Source organism: Erpetoichthys calabaricus, chromosome 4 (genome assembly GCF_900747795.2).
Source record: "Erpetoichthys calabaricus chromosome 4, fErpCal1.3, whole genome shotgun sequence".
NCBI classification, from domain to species: domain Eukaryota; kingdom Metazoa; phylum Chordata; class Cladistia; order Polypteriformes; family Polypteridae; genus Erpetoichthys; species Erpetoichthys calabaricus.
In genome coordinates this window covers 41,649,373-41,664,048 of record NC_041397.2, presented here as the reverse complement: position 1 = coordinate 41,664,048, position 14,676 = coordinate 41,649,373, and the positions used below count along the sequence as shown (strand labels likewise).

The 14,676-nt window shown below is 39.8% G+C and overlaps 1 protein-coding gene across 5 annotated transcripts in view; it reads right to left on the bottom strand.

Moving 5' to 3' along the window:
- LOC114649973 (arf-GAP with Rho-GAP domain, ANK repeat and PH domain-containing protein 1) overlaps positions 1–14,676 on the bottom strand; it is a 365,104-nt gene that overhangs the window by 301,937 nt on the left and 48,491 nt on the right. For 4 of the 5 annotated variants that reach the window (XM_051926526.1, XM_051926532.1, XM_051926531.1 and 1 more), the window contains exon 1: positions 924–1,041. The exons of the other annotated variant lie outside the window; for it this stretch is intronic. The gene's annotated coding sequence lies outside the window, so the exon portion shown is untranslated. Of the gene's footprint in view, positions 1–923; positions 1,042–14,676 lie in introns of those variants that run through there. 5 annotated transcript variants of the gene reach the window in all.

Genomic DNA, 14,676 nt, shown 5'->3' with positions numbered 1-14,676 from the left:
AGAGCACTTGAGGATGCTCTTATGAAGCCATCTATTAGAGGTAAACTAGGCTGAAGTAAAAGAGGGAATAGAGTGCTGAAAGAGATCTTTAAGATTGGATATGCAGGGTACAATTTGAACAGTGATACAGATAACAGGTTACTGTAGAGTGCTGTGTAGGTTTTGCCATTTCTTCCTATCCTCCACTAAAAAAGGTTAGTTGTTCAGTTTCATGCTAGATGTATGTCACAGGTGATCTGATAACATGATAAAAAAAACTCAGTTTTTCCTGGACTTCAGTCGTACATTGGTACAGTGGAGGAAAGTTATGCTCCCTGTCATTAAAAAAGCCTGTGACTCTGAGTTTCATCCGTTTTTACATTTTTCCTGTTAAACTGAAAATATGTGAAAATATGACTCCTTTGCCGATTTACCTAAGGTACATGCTGCAACAGAAAACTTAATTAAAAAAGGCACCTTCTTACTCTGATGATCTCCTCATCTATCTTAGACTACAGTTCACAGCAATTTCATTGAGCCTATTAATAAAATTATTCAAGTTGAAGTTGTGGCTGAAATTTACGATCGCTTCCTTCAGGTTACATGACACACATCAATATCAGCTGCCAAGTGCCACATTTGATTCCACTAATCTTCTATACTCTTACTGGGATTTTCATCTGGCTTCTACTTACTTTTGGGGTTGAGAATTGTTGGAAACAGTTTTGGAGTCTGTTGCTTGTTTTTTTTCTTTAACAATTTTTTTTTGTATTTCACAAAATGCATACCTTTGGTTGTTTTGGGGTACTGCAGAGAGACAAGAGAGTGGTTGCAGGCTGGTTCTTGAGCTGAGTAGGCCTTGTGTATACTGTTACTTTAATTCAAACCACCAATGACCATGCAAAAACATAACACAAAAAAGAAAAACTCACATTCTCTCTTACCTATTTCTCTTCTCATAACGGAACATGAGGGTCTAGAACACAGGACAATGGCACTCTTGCATGTTGAATATTCTCTGTCATCACCATATACACACTGCTTTGTTGAGGAGTCACATTTGCTTGTATTCTACTATGGAAAAAAACAGAGAAAAAAATATATTTTTTATGTTATGGATAAAAATATAAGATAGATGTAATCTTTTTATTTCCAGAATGAAAAGCTTGCAACTCAGCCAAGTTGCAGTATAGGCAAAGCTCACCTGCTTTGTTAAACTCAAGTTTACTTATTACAAAAGAAAAAAGAAAAAAAGCTGGCAAAATGGGACAAAAATCAGAAACCAAAACCAAAATGCTAGTGAAAATCATAGTCAAAGTTCTAGCTATAATTCCTGAACTGTAAATCAATAAGAAGAGTGAAAAACATGGGAAAAAAAACAACATCAATTCCTTATGTCAATGAGTATGCAGGACTGACTTTTGAAGCATCACAGCAATGATGTCACATGCCACAACTTCCAGGGAAGTTGTCTAGCAAACAGCTACGGCTACTGTATTCAAAGTGGTTTGACAGTTAAAACAAGCTATAACAATTATTAACATAAAAGCCAGCCGCATAATCACGTCGCTCTTTTAATGAGTTTTAAGCACAGGGAAAAAAATGAACATTTGAAAAATCCATAATTTAATAAACCACCAAGAAAAGTAACATTGCAACAATGCACGCTACGAACCAACATACAATTGTCCGTGACTGAAAACTGAAGGACCACCATCGCGCCTCCACCTTCCAGAGCGAGGGACGGGGCTGGAAGGCGCTCGAGCGCAGAGGGCGGAACAGGGGGAGAGGAGAAGCACGTCCATTCCGCCCCCTCCGTCCCAGCCCACTCACCATTCATTGTTCTTTGCGGTTCCGGCTGCTTTTCTATATATAATCCACCAAGTCACCCGACCATGGTAGTAGCGAGGGGGTGTGTGTACAAAGGGCAGGGAAGTAATCAGTGCGAGCGTATGACCCGCACTTACTGGGAATTCCTCGTTCATAGGGAACAATTGCAAGCCCCGGTCTCCATCACGAATGGGGTTCAACGGCTTACCCACACCTGTCGGCGCCGGGTAAACACACATTGATCCATTCAGTGTAGCGCGCATGCAGTACCGAACATCGAAGGGCATCACAGACCTGTTAATGCTCAATCTCACATGGCTGAAAGCCACTTGTCCCTCTAAGAAGTTGGACGCCGACCGCTCGGGGGTCACGTAACTATTTAGCAGTAGGGAGTCCCGTTCGTTTTCAGAATTAACCAGACAAATCGCTCCACCAACTAAGAATGGCCATGCACCACCACACACAGAATCGAGAAAGAGCTATCAATCTGTCAATCCTCTCCGTGTCCGGGCCGGGTGAGGTTTCTCGTGTTGAGTCAAATTAAGCGAAATTTGTGTGTAGTGAGTTGTTGCGTCCGGGCACATGAGCAGGCACTGTAAATGCCTTGAGAGCGTGGGTGGATGCGTGCCGGGGAATAATGAGTATCTATATATCTTCTTAGATATAGAAAGCGTCTGATGCGGTGTTTGGTGAATTGTTGCAGTTTGTAAGTTAGCAGTTGTGATGGTTTTACACTCCAGTACATTGCGGTGAATGCTGGTAACAGTCAGGCAGGCAGGCGGGCGGGCGGGCTTAAGGCGTTCTCGTCCCATGCTCTTAGAGTTGGTGGGCATGTCTCTGTATCGGTTCAATTTGTTGGGCGATGCTCTGTCGTTCGTATCCCATGGTTGGATGACTTGGTAGATTACCTGTATATATAGAAATGCAGCTGAAACCGAAAAGAATAATGAAAAGTCAACGTGGCTCAGTGGTGCATGTGTACTGTAGCAGAGACAAAAGCGAGTTGGTAAGTTGTTTCGTCCGGGCACATGAGCAGGCACTGTGAATGCCTTAAGAGGTGGGTGGATGCGTGCCGGGGAATAATGAGTATCTATATATCTTCTTAGATATTGAAAGCGTCTGATGCGGTGTTAGAGTTGGTGGGCGGGGCTTTGTGAGTTGACGGACGTGGCTATTTCTTGCGTATCCCATGGTTGTCTTCCGGCAGTGTGAATGCCTTGAGAGACAGGGTGGCGGTGTTTGGTGAGTTGTTGCAGTTTGTGAGTTAAAAGCTGCAATGGTTTTACACTCCAGTACATTGTGGTGAATGCATTGCGGTGAATGCTGGTAACAGTCAGGCGGGCAGGCGTTCTCGTCCCATGCTCTTAGAGTTGGTGGGCATGGCTCTGTCAGTTGTCGTCGTATCCCATGGCCTTAGAGTTGGTGGGCGGGTCTCTGTGATTTTGCAGGCGTGGCTATGTCGTGCGTATCCCATGGTTGTCTTACTTGCGTATCCCATGGTTACCTTGCTTGCCCTGTCGCCTTAGTGAATTATATATATAGATAGATGTTCATAGACAATCATTTATAAAAACAATGAAACAGGAATATTTCCTAATCTCAAAAAGCAATCAAAATGTTAAATGACACAGAAACAAAACTTAAACAGGGCAGAAAAAAAGGTTTTTGGCAGAATCATAACAGTTGGGGGCATATTTTCCTCTGTTCACTGTGAAAAATGTGTTGCTCTAAATTAAAGATTAAAGATGTACAATGGAGCAGTGATGATCTGGGTCGGTTTTGTTACATGCTCCTCCTTCTTTAAAAATCTCACCAGTTGTTTGCTTAATTTCTGTGATAGTGGCATACTGGGTGGTAATGATGCCAAAAGGGCACTAAATCTGATGCTAGACAGAGCCCCCTTTCCTATTGACAAGCATACTAATCTTTTAATGTAAATTTATTTAAAATTTTAATCTGATTGATTTTTTCCTGCTACTGCAACTTTCCACCAGAGAATTCTCATTTTGCTCAAAACAATTCTCAATTCTATATTAATTACATTTTCATTTTGCCCTTTCTTACATTGTTAGCTTTAGACTCCTTGCTAGCTGTAACTATTTTATCTGATATCAGATTTTGCAAATTGCTGTTACACAAACCAATTCTTGTTTCTCGTTCTCTGAGGTGGAAATTTAAAAACTCCTTTCTAAACAGTAAACTTTTCTCGAACATCTTGTGGTCAAACTAGAGGAGCTTGTGGTGCTCAGTCTCAACTTTGTAGAATATGCTGGTTCTATTTGGAAGGCAACTAAAGGTTTTTTTTTTTTTTTTGCAACGTTCTTTTATGATTCTACTATTCATTTTATCTGAGCTTAAGAATGTTATTCTGGTCTTCTTATTTTTAGTTTTTTTAGGTTTACCAAATAACTGTATGATTGTTTAGTTTTATTCTTTCATTAAATTTTTGTTTTCCTGCAACACCATATTTCATTTTTTGGAATGTCACCATTTTTGTAGTTCCATAGTCAAGACACAAATGTTGGTTGTCAGTAGGGATGCACCGATACCGAAACGGGTATCTGGTATCGGCCTCGATACCACATTTTCTAAAGTACTCGTACTCGTTAAAAGTCCCCCGATACCGGGGACCGATACCACGGTCTGAGAAATGTCTATGTTTGAGCGGCGTGTAAGGGGTTAATCACAGGCGTCGAGTGCCCGCCCCCAGCCCCTGGCTGCAGCTCAGAGCGGGGAGAAGGCGAGGCGAGACATGTCAGCCGTGTGGAACTATTTCAAAGTGAATGAAGACGACAAAACAAAGGCGGACTGCAAATTGTGCTCAGCGAAATTGTCCAGAGGAGGCTCAAAAGGTAGCGCATTTAACACTAGTAATTTAATCAAGCACCTAAAATCCCAACACGACAACGAGTACAAAGAGTTTACCCACGCTTCTAAACCAACACAACCCACGCTGCAGCAAACTCTTGCAAGACGAGAGAAAATGTTCAGAGAGAATCCACGTGCTGTGAAAATAACACAGGCAATTATCGAGTACATTGCATTGAGTGACCAGCCACTCTCGGAGGTAGAAAATGTGGGATTCCTGCGTCTCCTCCATGTTCTGGAGCCCAGATATGATGTCCCAAGCCGCCGCTACATGACTGACACGGAGCTGCCTAAACTACACGACTCCGTGAAAAAACATATCCACAGCCTACTGCAAGCCTCCTCTGCGTTTAGTTTCACCACGGATATTTGGACAAGCAGTGTTAGCCCCGTGTCGCTAATTAGCCTAACCTCCCAGTGGATAGACGAGAGTTTCTTGGTTTTTTTTGTTAAATTATATGACTAAAGCTGTTACCTGTAAATTTAAATCATGTTTTTATTAAGTACTCGGTATCGGCAAATACTCGGTATCGGCGAGTACTGAAATGCAAGTACTCGTACTCGTTTTCCAAAAAAGTGGTATCGGTGCATCCCTAGTTGTCAGGATCCCATTTCCCAATATTTACAAAGGAAAAACTGAAATTCAAGTCTGTTAGTTTATTTTCAATTTAAGGTTTCTAGCTATTGCTTAGTTTCTTCTGACTGTCAGTTTTGTCTAGCGTTTTAGGGTTTGGCACATTGGTATTTCCATTTACTTAATACATTTCATCTCCTGTTCCTTGTTGTTTACCTGTTTCCAACTTGTTTACCTGTTTCCGACAGAAATGCCAAAAAAGAATTGCAAAGCTAAATTCCCAGCTCTCATCTCTGAAAAGGTCACACCCCCTTATAGTCACTAAAGTTCATGAACTCTGAATTGCCAATACTACCATTGACTTCAATAGTCTTTTAGTTCAAACAGCAGTTTCTAATTCACCATAGTAGAACTTGCTATTGTGTATCTGGGGCCAGGTCATGTAGATTACTTGCATTCCGAATCAAAATGAAAAACTCTTTTTCCCCATTCTCTCTATATACAAGGCATCTAACTTGATTTCAAAAAACACTTCAGATGATCAAAAATTAATTTTTAAACTGCTAAATTAAATGACCTATCTAAAATATCTGCTGACTGCACCTATGTCTATGAAATAATTAAACAATCTTTTCCTTGCCTCTCTCACAGTGGAAGAGACTTTGCTTTTAGATTTCCTCATTTCCCCTGCCAAACTCAAAAGGATCTTGATTCTATAAGTGTTGAGAAGGTCCTGGGTTTGGAACAACTTTCTCCTGAGTTAATTTCCTTATTTTGGAAACAATCATCTCTCCATCTCTTTGATATGATCAAAGAAACCACCTAATCAGGTTATTTAAAGCCAAGAATTAATATTGCAGTGTACACTTTACTTTAAAGCATGGCAAGAACCTTGATTTTTGTCAAAGTTACAGGCCCCTCTCTGTCACGTGCAAAAAGTCATTGCTAAATTGGCTCATCCAAGACCAATCTGGCTTTATATGCTCTTTAGTTTGCTTCTGATAACATGTGCAGACTCCTACAAATTATTTATTCTACTTCAGGTTTTTTTACAAGTCAAGGAGTTACTCTCTTTCCCTTAATATGGAGGAAGCTATTGATCATGTATCATATGAATTGGCCTTTCTCAAGGTAAGTAATGGACAGAATGGACTCCTTTTGTCTTTCTTTTCTTCTTAGAACTGGTTATCTTATAGTTTCTGCCCCTTTGTTCATGCAGGGATTGTTATTTTTTTACTTTTATCAAAAATTAACTGAAAAACTGTATTAGTAATGCATTCTCAAATTTTGTTTTCAGACTTTATTTAGACCCCATCAATTACTTTATTTGTCAAAAATGTCATTAGTTTGACACTCAGGATTATTCCGAGGTTAAATATGTCCTTTACATATGTCCTGTGTCAAACACCTTTAGTTGACCACAGCCAGTGATCTATGTGTACATGTTAATCAGGTCAGGTCAATAATGAAGCATACAAAGACAAATTAAGTACAGGAGTACACATAGTAGCATTTGGAACTTTTAACCTACATTTGATTATATTCAAAGATTTACTTACTTTTAATATGAGTATTCGAAACTGATTTTTTTCATAATTTGACAGCCTTAGAAGAGATGTGTATATATATTTAAAAGCTGGATCACAAGCAGGTTACAGCAAGTGATTAGCTCAAAGTCATATTGTAAGACAGAGATAGGAACTCAAATTACAGTTTTGTTGGTTCAATTCCAACTCTTCCTTGCTTTACATGTTTCCCAAAAGGGAGCAGTTACTATGTCAATCACATGCAAATCACAATTAGGTTTGGATAGGGTTAGGCAGACGTTTCTAATCCCTGGGGGTAGATCTACCATAAGAGTGTTTATGGGGGCGCACCCAAGAACCCATGATGATATGATGAGGCCATTTAAACCAAATAAGCCCCAAAATCCACTCGATTAAATGAGTATGTCGAAATGACCAATGGGACAATACAACCAGGGGAGTGATGAAGCAATTGAGTCTTGCTCCAAAATCAAGAGTGAAAAATAGCATGCTGGTTAAAATGAGCCGTTGTCTGTGCCCTGCATTGTTAAAAGTATAATCAGCTCTCTGTTAAGGAGCTAAGTCACCCTAGGGCCTGTGGGGGTTTCAATCAGGCCTTGATTATCCCAGAAAGCACCCACACCAAAAATAACCTCAAGAGACAACATAAAAATGGCACAAATTCTAAACTAATTATACTCAAGGGAAGGGAAAATACATGATATTAAAACAAAAAGAACCATAAAAAATCCTTGCTTCTTAAACAGGACTTGAGTCCTTCCCTGTCTGCACTTGCTCACTAACCAATTCTTCAATATGCATCTTAATACTGTAACTCTTAAAAACACGGCTAACTGGATACTACTGTATTATATAGTCATTTTTAATATTGTTAGTTGTCTTACTCATTTATTCATCTTCACACTTCTAGAGACAGTGCATTTTATTCTGCACTTACCAGGTAAAGAGGAAAATCAGTTACATGCTGCTTACTGTGAAACACTGAATGACCTGTCTGAGGGGTTGTTATATTCTTCCATCCTGCATCTATTCTCAATTTATGCTGAATATTTTTCACTTTGTACCTCCTTACTCAGGTTAGTTGTTAAAATGTGTATGAATGTGTACCTAAGTACATAAGAATCCCACTAAAATTAAACATCCCTTAGTGGGCACAGACCCCTGGCAGTATGTATATTAGTATGAAAAATATTCAAGCTCCTTATGCTTATGAAGAGTCACGTTACGCTAGTAATAGACTCCTTAATAAAGAGAACTATGCTCTTCCTGATTGTTGGCATCCTCACTTTAAAATTTATTTTCCTTTCTAAGTGTTAAACTACCAAGTATATTCTTGCATTATGTAAATATTGATGATGGTGGAAAACTTAAAAAAAAATCTAGCTTCAAACGTAGACATTCATGAAAGCCATCATTTTAAGGAAAATAACAAGGCCCTTCTTATTTTTAAGGATATATTAAAATTGTAATAGATTCAGAATTAAAATAACAGACAAAAAAAATAATGAATTGCATCTTACACAGGTTCACAGAAATAAAATATACCCACATGGCAAACATGGCCGTAACCAGCCACTTTGTTTTTTCCAGTTTCAGTCTGCTGATTAAACGCTGAACCATGAAATCATTGTGCTCAGATATTTGCCTGTTCCCTCCTGTAATCATCCCTCTGGAAGCCTGAGAACAATGTGGCATTCTTCAGTGCATGAAAAGGGGAAACAATTAACAAGGGAGCCCACAGCCTAGCAACGAATTTCTGCACTCGCCTCCCCCTAACACGCTGCTGTACAAGCAAGTCTTATAAAATAAAGAAATAACTAAAAACAACAAGAAATTAAATTCTGGAAAAAAAAGAACAAGGGTCTCAGTAACATTCTTTTGTGAACTGATTATTTTATACTTTAAAGCAGAACTTTTACCTACAAAAAGTGAAAACCAGATATTTTAAGTTACTGAGTAAACTCTGAGTGAAATTGTTACCTTATATTTACGAAATGTTTGAAGTTTGTCAAATAACCATGTAACTGCCTATAAACATTCAATATGGAGTTTGGAATGGCTTGGAGTAACTATTCTGCAAAAATTAAAAGGTGACACATCAATGGCTAAACACATGTTACAGATCATTTTTATTTGTTTGAGCCACTCAGTATTAGTTTCTGAATATTACAACAAGGAAGAAACAAGGAAATCCTCTTAAACTATGTGTTCATAAAGAGTTATGATAGTTATAACTTTTCACGGCATCTTATATAGAGGGCAATCTGTTGCTTCTTCGTTTCCTGTTTAGACATCTAATGTATATTTACATCTAACCCATATTGTGAACCTTATCTAACTAGTTCACTCATTAGTATTGCACTGCTACATTGAAGAAATCAGAAAACAATAATCCAAGGCTTAAGTAGCCTAAATATGAGGCTTGTTTACTCAAATTCATTATTCCGATTTAATAAAAAAATATTACAGACAGAGGGAGAATCTATGAAATAAATTTCTTCACCAGAACTAACTAACACACATGGAGTAGTCTAAGATAAAAAACTTTAAATAGTTGGCGAGATAAAAAAGACAGGAATTACTATGTACCTCTAAATCAGGAATGGGGAAACAATCACTTAAGTAATTAACAAAGGAGTTTGTTGCCTAATTTCTGTTGCCACTACTTACATCTCTCTATATATAAAAGAAAATCCTGGAATGGAAAGCAAATGCAAGGCTACGATACGTGATAATCTCGAAAGACATTTTTAAGACCTGCAAGACCAAGGAGACTTGCCACGGTGCGTCTCGCAGGGACCGTAAACATGAGACTTGGTGCCAAGAGATTGTCCCAGGGCCGTAGCAAAAAGGACAGCGGCTGTACAGGCTTTAAAAAGATCGAAGGGCAGTGCGACAGCAGCTACCCCAACCGAACGTGAGCAGCGTTATACATTCTGCAAGAAAGAATTCAATCACGCTGGGGCCAGAAATAAAAGACAGGTATTGCTTTTACAATGTCACGTGAGACCAGGCAGTGAGCCATCATTTAAAACAAGTCAACAGACCTCTAAGATAGCAGTTGTTGGATTGCTTTTGGCAGGCAAGCATCATGTGCTCCGAGCTCTTAAAACAACGACATGCGACAGGCAGAAGAGACAGCTAGCAAGCAGCAAAAAGACAGCAAATGATCCAAAGGCATATCCTTAGCGTACGTTCAGCCGCAATACCCTTCACAACACGAGCAGTATTATACGTTTGGGAAGAAAGAGATGTAACCTCGAGCAGGGCAGGAAATAAAGAAACAAGTATTGTTTTTACAAACGTTTTTAAAGTAAACGTGAAAATAATGCATATGTAACAATTCACAAGAAAATAACAATCTCTTTAAATTATAGATTGTCTGCCTAAGGTAAAGTCATCCCTGATGAATGGGGACGTGGGAATGAGGGGTCCTTTAATCGGATTAGCGCTATTTCAGATGTGGAATGGCAAAATGTGGGAGGCAGCTTGATGAATGAGGTCTCCAGGACTTAAAACAAATCCATATCATATTATGTGATATCATCTAATGTGAAATTCTACTCCGTACTTCTAGAATTTTTATTTTTATACTGTATTGAGGATTTATTCTGTTCTATGTATTGTACTGTATTGTATTGACCCCCTTCTTTTTGACACCGACTGCACGCCCAACCTACCTGGAAAGGGGTCTCTCTTTGAACTGCCTTTCCCTAGATTTCTTCCATTTTTTTCCCTACAAGGGTTATTTTTTGGGATTTTTTTCTGGTCTTCTTAGAGGATCAAGGCTGGGGGGCTGTCAAGAGGCAGGGCCTGTTAAAGCCCATTGTGGCAGTTCTTGTGTGATTTTGGGCAATACAAAAAATAAATTGTATTGTATATCTGGTAAACCAAACACAGGGGTTGGCGAGCAAAGCGAGCAGGGGGCAGAGCCCCTTAGTTATCATTAAAGATCATGAAAGAAGGATGGGTCTTCAAATATGTCAGATAAATGCATGACTGTATCCCATGTGAGTGTGTTTTCTTTCTGTTCACTGTTCAAATTTTCCAGAAGCATTTATTTAATTGTATTTGGGCAAAAAGTGCATGTGTTTTGTCCATTGTGAGCATGTGACTGGATGACATGCCGTGTTTAAATTACATTAGATTAGATATACTTTATCAATCCCAAGGGGAAATTAAGATGCATACAGCAGTGGAAACAAGAAAAATAAAAATACAGACTATTAATAATACAATCAGTCAACAGGCAGATAAATAAATGGATAATAAACATATTATATATATATATATAATATCAGCCAAATGCTGCAAAACTGATAGGATGACACTTCACAGTACAGATGGACAATAACACAAAACATACTGTGAAAGCAAACCAAAGGCTTTTCAAGGCAAACAAGTGGAATATTCTTCAAAGGCCAAGTCAATCAACTGACATCAACCCAGTTGTACATGCATTTCACTTGCTGAAGACATAACTGATAGCATAAAGTCCAACGAACAAGCAGCAACTGAAGACAGCAACAGTAAAGGCCTGGCAAAATATCACTAGAGTGGAAAACCAGCACTTGGAGATGCCTATGGTTCCAGATTTCAGGCAATCACTAACTGTAAAGGATTTTCAACCAAATTTGAAAGTCACAGGTCGGAAAGGTTGTCACAGAATCACTTATGCTTAGGATTGCCAGTAAATCAAAACACTTTTCTAAAATCCATAATGAATAAATCAAGAGAACAACAACAGGGATGATTCAAACTATACTGAGAAGATTCCTATTCCAGAGGGTTATTGTTTAATATGGTTAAAATATATGTTATTTTCACCCCATTTGTGGCATATGCTTGTGGCTAAAAATCAAACAATATACGGTATGCATTAAGAAGTCCCGGGCAATTTTGTTGATTCCAAAAAAAAAAAATAGCAATGTGGAGGAGGAATATGGGTTACCATTATATCTCTTGCACTAAGAAGTATCTGTTGATGTTGCGATTGCTGATCCTTGTCTTCCAATTTGTTCTTGAATTCAACTTATTTAATTCACCATTTGGGTCCCTGAACCATCTGCAAACCATTGCCAGATGTTGTCCCACTTCCTATAGTTCATATTTAGTCTATAGTGATCTCTAAACACTTGTTTCATATTGGGTCAATTGAATTTGTACTTTGATGCAAGATTCTGTTCTGCCAGGAGATGGTGGTTGACAGGCCATTAGACTTTTACTAAACATGGCCAGCAGATGAGTGTAAACCAGTAAACAAGCTAGGATCAAAGTAAGAAGGGTTTTTATTTAGTCACCAAAATGCTAACCAGAATTTTTAGTTAAAATAACTTTTTTTTAAAAAAAAAAGGATCTATAACTAAACACACAGATAGATAGATAGATAGATAGATAGATAGATAGATAGATAGATAGATAGATAGATAGATAGATAGATAGATAGATAGATAGATAGATAGATAGATAGATAGATAGATAGATAGATAGATAGATAGATAGATAGATACTTTATTAATCCCAAGGGGAAATTCACATACTCCAGCAGCAGCATACTGATACAAAAAACAATATTAAATTAAAGATTAATAACAATCCAGGTAAAAACAGACAATAACTTTGTATAATGTTAACGTTTACCCCCCTGGGTGGAATTGAAGAGTCGCATAGTTTGGGGGAGGAACGATCTCCTCAGTCTGTCAGTGGAGCAGGACAGTGACAGCAGTCTGTCGCTGAAGCTGCTCTTCTGTCTGGAGATGACACTGTTTAGTGGATGCAGTGGATTTTCCATAATTGATAGGAGCCTGCTGAGCGACCATCGCTATGCCACAGATGTCAAGCTGTCCAGCTCCATGCCAACAATAGAGCCTGCCTTCCTCACCAGTTTGTCCAGGCGTGAGGCATCCTTCTTCTTAATGCTGCCTCCCCAACACACCACCGCGTAGAAGAGGGCACTCGCCACAACTGTCTGATAGAACATCTCCAGCATCTTATTGCAGATGTTGAAGGACGCCAGCCTTCTAAGGAAGTATAACCGGCTCTGTCCTTTCTTACACAGAGCATCAGTATTGGAAGTCCAGTCTAATTTATCATGCAGCTGCACTCCCAGGTATTTATAGGTCTGTACCCTCTGCACACAGTCACCTCTGATGATCACGGGGTCCATGAGGGGTCTGGGCCTCCTAAAATCCACCACCAGCTCCTTGGTTTTGCTGGTGTTCAGGTGCAGGTGGTTTGAGTCGCACCATCTAACAAAGTCCTTGATTAGGTCCCTATACTCATCCTCCTGCCCATTCCTGATGCAGCCCACGATAGCAGTGTGGTCAGTGAACTTTTGCACGTGGCAGGACTCCGAGTTGTATTGGAAGTCCGATGTATATAGGCTGAACAGGACCGGAGAAAGTACAGTCCCCTGTGGTGCTCCTGTGTCGCTGACCACAATGTCAGACGTGCAGTTCCCAAGATGCACATACTGAGGTCTGTCTGTAAGATAGTCCACGATCCATGCAACCAGGTATGAATCTACTCCCATCTCTGTCAGCTTGTCCCTAAGGAGCAAAGGTTGGATTGTGTTGAAGGCGCTAGAGAAGTCTAGAAACATAATTCTTACAGCACCACTGACTCTGTCCAAGTGGGAGAGGGATCAGTGTAGCATATAGATGATGGCATCCTCCGCTCCCACCTTCTCCTAATATGCAAACTGCAGAGGGTCGAGGGTGTGTTGAACCTGTGGCCTCAGGTGGTGAAGCAGCAGCCTTTCCATGGTCTTCATCAAATGTGATGTCAGAGCAACAGGCCGGAAGTCATTCAGCTCACTAGGACGTGATACCTTTGGGACTCGGGTGATGCAAGATGTTTTTCAAAGCCTCTGGACTCTCCCCTGTTCCAGGCTCAGGTTGAAGATGCGCTGTAGAGGACCCCCCCCCCCAAGCTCCGATGCACAGACCTTCAGCAGTCGTGGCGATACTCCATCTGGACCCGCTGCTTTGCTGGCACGAAGTCTCCTCAGCTCTCTGCTCACCTGCGCTGTTGTAATTGTGGGTGGGGATGTCTCTCCTATGCTGGTATCAGCAGAAGGATGTGTGCAGGGCACAGTACTCTGAGGTGAGAGTGAGAGTGGGTTAGGGTGGTCAAACCTGTTAAAGAAGTTGTTCATTTGGTTTGCTCTCTTCACGTCTCTCTCGATGGTGGCACCCCTCTTCGCGCTGCAGCCAGTGATGATCTTCATCCCATCCCACACTTCCTTCATGCTGTTATTCTGCAACTTCTGCTCCAGCTTTCTCCTGTACTGCTCCTCTGAGATCCTTCTGCACGTGCTTGAGCTCATGCTGATCACCACAAAAGTTTTTGTAGTAGGCATCCACAATCTCAGATGTCAACTGACATGTGGTGTTGACTAAGTGTTGCTCATGTGATGGCACAAACACAACATCCATGAGCTATGTCATATGGTAACAGACTAAGGCATCATGATAACTAATTCACTAAATGGTGGCACCAGTGCAAAACAAAAATAACCATGTGGTAAATACAAAATATAACATGAACAAAAAGTATGTTTATTCTACAGGCTAAATATAAAGAAAGTAATCATCCCATTGGATTCTCTGGGGTTCACAACCCCAATGAGCCATAAGTGATGATCAGGAAACATTTTGTGCAGGCAGAAACAAATTTTATATATGGAAAGTCACGAAACTATGTATACGTGCACATATAAAATACTATGACTTCTCAGAGTCATTGTCAAGCAGGGTTGCATTTTGCCGCTAAAGAAACATCCACATTAACATTCACAAAAGAGAATAACAGGTTGGTAGAGCTTCATTTTCTTTTGTAGAAGCTTAGCTTAATTGCATACTAGGTCTCTAAGTCTCT